Source organism: Olea europaea, unplaced genomic scaffold (assembly GCF_002742605.1).
Source record: "Olea europaea var. sylvestris unplaced genomic scaffold, O_europaea_v1 scaffold2743, whole genome shotgun sequence".
NCBI lineage: Eukaryota > Viridiplantae > Streptophyta > Magnoliopsida > Lamiales > Oleaceae > Olea > Olea europaea.
The window spans coordinates 56096-62892 of record NW_019245865.1 but is presented as its reverse complement, the minus strand read 5'-3'; positions in this window follow the sequence as shown (position 1 = coordinate 62892).

Here is a 6797-nt window from a genome sequence, read left to right as displayed (position 1 = left end):
TTGCAAGCCAACTTCAATAACCACCTCACTAAATCTCCTAAACCAAGCACGTGGTGATTGTTTCAGTCCATACAATGACTTTCGCAGTTTGCAGACCTTACTGGACTCCCCCTGAGCAACAAACCCGGGTGGTTGCTCTATGTAAACTTCTTCTTGTAAATCACCATGAAGGAATGCATTTTTAACATCTAGTTGGTGAAGTGGCCAATGATAAGTAGCAGCAAGAGAAATGAATAACCGAACAGAAGCCAGCTTAGCAATTGGAGAGAAAGTCTCAGAGTAGTCCACACCATAAGTCTGAGCATACCTCTTAGCAACCAAACGAGCCTTCAATCGAGCAACAGATCCATCAGGGTTCATCTTGACTGTAAACACTCATTTACATCCGATTGCCTTTTTATTAAGGGGTAAATGAACCAACTCTCAGGTATGATTATGTTCCAGGGCCATCATTTCTTCCTGCATGGCCGCTCGCCAGCCACTATGGGACAAAGCCTCAACCATAGATTTTGGTAATGACACGCACTCTAAAGAGGCAATACAGGACTTGGAAGACTGTGACAATACATGGTAAGAAACAAAAGAAGAAACAGGATAAGTACGTGATCGTTTACCTTTTTGAAGGGTAATGGGAAGATCAAGACTAGGATCAAGAGAGGGTGACGAATCCTGAGGTGAAGCAGCAGATGGAGACGATAAGTGATGGTTTATAGTAGGTGCCACAGAAGATTGCTGCACACGACGACTCACCCACCGAAAGGAGAAGAGGAAACGATAAAGCCAGAGAAGTCAAGAGGAAACGATAAAGCCAGAGAAACGACGATCTCTCACCCAACACCCGCTACACGCAACGTCAACAGGGTTGTCTGTCGTGGAGCCGGAAAGAAACAGAGTCAAAATCACAAAAAGACAATGAACAGTCGATGCAACCCAATTTCCGCTGCTACAGAAGGCTCTCCTGATCTTCAACCACCAACAATTACCTCCGATAAGTGTCGATCCAACACAGAAAGCACCGACTCAGAAAAAAGCCACCACCGAGAACAATTCCACAAATTTTCTTAAACTCGCAAGCCCTAATTTTGAGAACCTAGCTCTGATACCATGTTAATTGATTTGGAACTATTCACCAAATATATATACATGAAGAGGTTATTTCTCAAAAGGAAATAATCCTCTCTAACAAGAAAATAATTCAAGACTTTATATTCCTACCATACATCATGTTTATTCCTTAATTAGACACATAGTTCATAACACTTTTTTTTATAGGTAATCAGGTAATTTTATTAATCAAAAGAAGATACACAGGAAGTGCATTATCAATTTAAACAAGAAAGAAACAGTAAGAAATTAGGTAGTCCTTCTATAAGATTAGAAGTTGCGGCATTAAACCAAGTATACAAAGTCAGATAATACAATCCTTTGATTTGCTCTGTCGTCCATGTTTGATCTTCAAAATAGCGACTGTTCCTTTCTCTCCGCACACACCATACAATGCATTGCGGGATAAGATCCCTTACAAACTTGCTATCCTTATCACGAAATTTTCTCCTCCATGCATGCAACACATCCTCTATGCGCCTAGGCAACACTCAATCTATATATTGAGACGCTAGAATACTATTCCACAACCAACGAACACTATCACAATGAATGAACAAGTTGTTTAAATTGCCACCCATTGAGACAATTTACATTGCCAAACCTTTTACCAGGGGAATGAACTCTCAAACAGGTCCCAAAAGGGATCTAAAATAAGTGCAAACTGAAAAAATATCATCATGTGCCAACCTCCACTTGCTATGATCACCCTCCTACTCGAATTTCCACTTCATGTAAGGAGAATAGCACATAATCATCAAATTCTCAATCTTGTAAACCAAGTAATATTCCAACTATAACTCCTATTGTGAATGTCTTAATACATAATTCACCGTAGCAGAAGGCCCAAGGGCAATGTGATGCAAGGAAACCCCAATTTTGGCGGTTGATCTCCACACCAACAATCATCTCAAAATCTAATATTATTACCATTCCCCACCGCAAAAATCAATCTATCCTGGAGGTCACTCCATCGTCAAGTATACCTCAACAAACTCACCCCATAAGAACCACGAACCTTAACCGAGTACCAACCCCCCTCCGTCACACCATACTTCGCCCCTATGATTTCTCTCCAAAAACACTCCATTTCCATTCCAAATCGCCACAACCACTTGCCCAATAAAGCCTTATTAAACAAAACAAAGCTCCTAAATCCAAGACCCCCATCGTCATAGGAGAGCAAACATCATCCTAATTAACCAAATAAACTTTCCTCTCCTCCCCCAACCCTCCCCAAAGAAATTCCCTTCAAATCCTCTCTAATCTATTTGCTACTACAATAGGAATAGGAAACAATGATAAAAAATAAGACGGAAGATTAGAGAGAGTAGATTTAATGAGAGTACACCGACCTCCCTTTGATAGGTACATACGTTTCCACCCCGCTAACCTCCTCTCCACCCTTTCTACAATACAATTCCAAATATGTAAACTTTTACATCGTACCCCTAAAGAGAGCCCTAGATATGACATAGACAACTGCACAACCCTACAACCCAATATATCAACCAACTCCTTTACATTAGCAACCTCTTCTGCTGGTATAGTCTCAAATTTCGCCAGATTTATCTTCAATCCAAACACCGCTTCAAAGCATAGAAGCAAACAGCGCAAGTTCCTAAATTACTTATCATCTACATCCCATAAGATCAGTGTATCATCTGTAAATGACAAATGGGACACCTGCACGTGACCAACCGTAAAGCCCCTTAAGGGGGGAACTCGATAGCATCGTACAGCGAGCCTCGATCCCCCATCCGCGAGGGGAATTCTCCGCGGAGCAGCAGGATGCATTAAAGGATCGGGCCATCGCTCACCTTTCCCAAACAAACCTCCATCAAAGCTTTCTCCTGCTTTCTACTGAAAGCTTCCATTACAATAACAAACAGTAATGGAAACAAAGGATCCCCTTTCCTTAAGCCCCTGTTGCTCCTAAAATAACCTTCAAGAGTACCGTTGACCAAAACTGAAAATATAGTAGAGATATAAAATTGATAACACTTACACCACTTATCCCAAAGCCACATCACCTAAGCAAGTACAAAAGGAACCCCAAGTTCACGTGATCATAAGCCTTCTAAATATCGAGCTTACATAGCATCACTAGAACTCCCAAGAGCAATTTGAGTCAATGCATTCATTCGCTATAAAAGTACAGAATCTAAAATCTCGTGCCCTTTCACAAAAGCATTCTGAAACTTAGACAACTTTCCTTAGCACTTCTTTTAATCTATTTGCCAGAACTTTCGCAATAATCTTGTACACTCACTGACTAAACTAATAGGGCAAAAATCCTTAATATCAGTTGCTCCTGATTTCTTGGGAATCAGCACAATAAATGTCACATTAAAACTTTTCAAAAACCTACCACACTCAAAAAAATAAGTGAGAACATCCATAATGTCTGGTCGCACCACTTCCCAGCACGCCTTATAAAATGAGAACGAGAAACCGTCCGATCCTGATACCTTATCATCATTCATACTAAATACCACCTCCTTAATTTCATCATCCCCAAGTGGTCTCTTTAACCAACCACCATCCTCCTCCGTGATGGTAGAAAAATTCAATCCCTCTAACTCTGGCTTCCACTCAAACAGCTCTCAATAAAGATTCTGATAAAATCTCACCATTTGGGTCCCGATATACTTTGGATCCTAATAAGTAACCCCATCTACCTCCAACAATGTGATAGAATTGTTGCGCCCGTTAGAATAAGCGACCCTATGGAAAAACTTGGTGCATTTGTCCCCCTCTTTCAACCATGCGACCCCAAGAAATGTCCTCTATCTCCACCAACCTCTCCAACTCTCCCCTTAATACTCCACGTCTCTCCTCTTCCCTAACCAACCTTGACTCTCCTCCCGCCTAAACAACTCTTCCATGTCTGAAAGACATTTAATTTTTACAACAGTTTACATTGCTCACCACCTCCTCGTTCCACCTCTTTAAATCCCCGTTCAAAGCCTTCAACTTCTAATCTAACGCATAACTGGGAGATCCCTTGACATCATATGAAGCCCACCAAGTCCATACTCACTCCCTAAAGCCTTTTACTTTTAACTACATCTTCTTAAACCTAAAAGACATTCTTCCACTATCCCTTGTATTCCAAGATAAAAGAATAGGAAATGATCGGAATACACTCTCCCTAATCTCCTTTGCGCGACAACTGAGTACTTAGCCTCCCACTCTCCACTAATCAAGAATCGATCTATATGAGATAGAACATAATGGTCTCGATTAGATGACCAAGTAAAATCTCCTCCAATCATTGGCATATCCACCAACATATTCTCCCAAATAAAATCTGAAAAGTCCTTCATAGCCCCCGTTAGTCTCCCGTCGTTAGATTCGTCAAAAGGAAATCGTATCATGTTAAAATCACCCCCAATACACATTGGGAGATTCCACTAAGCTATCATACCAGCCAATTCATCCCACAAACCCCCTCTACTCTCATCATAGTTAGGCCCATAAACTCCTATAAACATCCATTTGAATCTATCCCCAATATTTCTAAATGAGTGCGATACAAAGAATAACCCCACACTAACCTCCTCCATATCGAAAACTCTAATGTCCTACATGATTAGCATGCCTCCTAAAGCCCTTGATGACCCCAAAAATTGATACCCTACATCATGTCCCCTATAAGTTACTAACCACGGCCCTCGAGAGGAACTCCAACTTAGTTTCTTGTGGGCAGACAAGATCCGCTCTCCATCCCCTTAACAGGATTCGAACACCTATTCATTAAGCCCTCTCACATTCCAGTTAATAATTTTTAGGATCATTTTAGCACTCCATCATCCTCCTTAACATTCCTTTCTTTGAGTCACTACCCTTAACGCCATGGTTTACTGACCATTCGAGTTACTTAAGTTAAAATCACCCCTTCTTCTTGATTTAACTCCTTGTGTACTCATTCCCTGCCCCTACTAGCCTCCAGTTCCTCAAATAATTACAAGAGTCTACTTTCATATCCATCACAAGACACACCAACCATCTTACTGAAGTCCTGAATTTTTTGAAGAACCTAATTCCAAGGTGGGGGGGTCTAACTTCAAAATAGATTAGTACCTGATACGGCAAGGACTTCTCCCTCCATGAGTGGATTCTATATTTTTTGCGTGACAACACTCCAAACGATCATAGATATGTCCCTTCACTTCCTCCACCTGTCCTGCATCACTGTCTATTTCTCCTTTCTTGACTCCATCTACCTACACCACTAGAGCTTTTTCATTTTCTAAGTCCCTTCCTTTGAGGCACTTAGAGTACCTCCAATTGTATGTGTTCACAATCATAGTTGTCGGGCTTGTCGCCTCGTGCTCTTTCACAATTGCTGAAACTGAATTCTCTACCAATACATACCCCGTCGCTTGCTCAATTGACAAAACTCCCTCTACTAACGAAATCGTGTCCATCGCACCCATTGTCACTGAATCCTTATTCGCCATACTCGGCTCCCCTTCCTCGGACCAAGTTACCACCTCCCGATTTGCTTTGATCCCTGAGTCTTTAACATCCCTATACAACCCCACTAAACCGACCCTATCGTCATTACTAGAGTACACCGCTACAATCCATGCCTGAGAATCGTAAATGGACTTAATCATCACCTGTTTTTCTTTCGTATGGACCACCTTCGGTTTAACTCCTTAGGAGCCAAACTCGCTACTTTTTTCCCATCGTCGAAGGCTCATCCATGCCCACCCCACACTTGTGACAAATTATCTAGGAGCCCGCTTCAAACCCACTTCCCAATAGCCTGATTGATTCCAGCAACTCCCCGTTTAATGCCTAGACACGGGCCTTTATTTCAGCGCTATTCAAAAAAATACCATGTGCACCTTCTGCATTTGCTTCCATAACCTTAGGCAACATAAATTAACCTTCATTTTCACTCCCATTAATCACCATTTCCTTTCGCATTAGCACCCATTGATCAACATTCTGCGGAGCCTGTAAGTTCGTCGTAACTCCGGCATTAAGTCATTCCTTGTTGATTACTTTCGGGCACCATTCGACATTTGGTCTCGTCTCTAGTGACGAATGAATTGACAACTACCTAAAACACCAGCAAAATTGATGCCGATCCCTCTCCATTCAAGTCTTTCGGCACCATCACAACTCCTTTCTGATGCCCCTTCACATACAATGTACCATCAAGTACCTAGGACGACTGTTCTCACAACGTTGTGCCAAAAAAGCTCTTGAAGACTCATTGAACTTAGTGACAAAATCCTTCAACTTACTAGCCACCCTCAACTTATCCACCATATTCACCATCCAGAGTGCACCAAACCTCTCCATGTAGATTGCATTCAATATCTTCGAACTCTATTATGTCCTCATAACAGTTATGAAATCATTAACAATCACTGCAAACTCCTTCCCCTCAATTCTAAAACGACAATTGAAAACCATCATACTGTATGCATCAGCAAACTTTTTCCCCTGATTGTGTATAAATGACGTATCTAACGATAGAACAGGCTGGCAGGATGAACCAAAATCGATGAGAGGATTTTTCAGACTCTCCAGCGAAGACATGTGGGCTTCACACGTCGACGGACGAGCTGTCGAAGCGGAGCGTGCTCCTCGCCACAGACCCTTCGACGTCAGAATGGTTGCAAAGTCCGCCGGTCAGGCACGTCTATCAGGAGGACGGCCACATCTTGCGT